The sequence below is a fragment of the Mesitornis unicolor genome, unplaced genomic scaffold (genome assembly GCF_000695765.1).
Source record: "Mesitornis unicolor isolate BGI_N332 unplaced genomic scaffold, ASM69576v1 scaffold28600, whole genome shotgun sequence".
NCBI lineage: Eukaryota > Metazoa > Chordata > Aves > Mesitornithiformes > Mesitornithidae > Mesitornis > Mesitornis unicolor.
Window position 1 is genome coordinate 11,053 of NW_010159404.1, and position 550 is coordinate 11,602.

Here is a 550-nt window from a genome sequence, read left to right on the forward strand (position 1 = left end):
TGCGCGCTCCAGTGCGGGCGGGCTGGGAGAGGCTCCACAGCACATTCCTACTTTATATTTAAAGTCTATAAATAGTTATAAATATCTATATATCCCCCTTTGAAAGGTCCCTTTTTTCTATGGAGATCGTTGCCTTACGCTCCCCGCTCCCGATTACGAACACTGTGTATTGTGAGTGCTTTTCTAAATCTTTTATTTAATTTCTCTGTAAGATGCTGCCCATCTTCTTACCCCCTTTTTCTCCTAACATTTCTTTTCCAGTACTGAAGAGGTTGGCTTTTTTTTGTTTGTTTGTTTTTAAACTCTCTGATGATTTCTCTCTCCTCACTTTCCAAGTAATGTGGCATTTCCTTTTGAATTTTGGGACTCCCCTCGCCTCCCCCGTGTGCCCCCCGCCATCCCCACTGTGTATAGTGTACATTGTATCATAGATTATATTGCTTTTTGTGTTTACTACATGTTTAAAAGAAGAAAAAAAACAAAACAAAACATATGGCTTGTTATTTTTGAGCTTTTAAATTAAAACAAATCCACTTTATTTTTTAGTTGT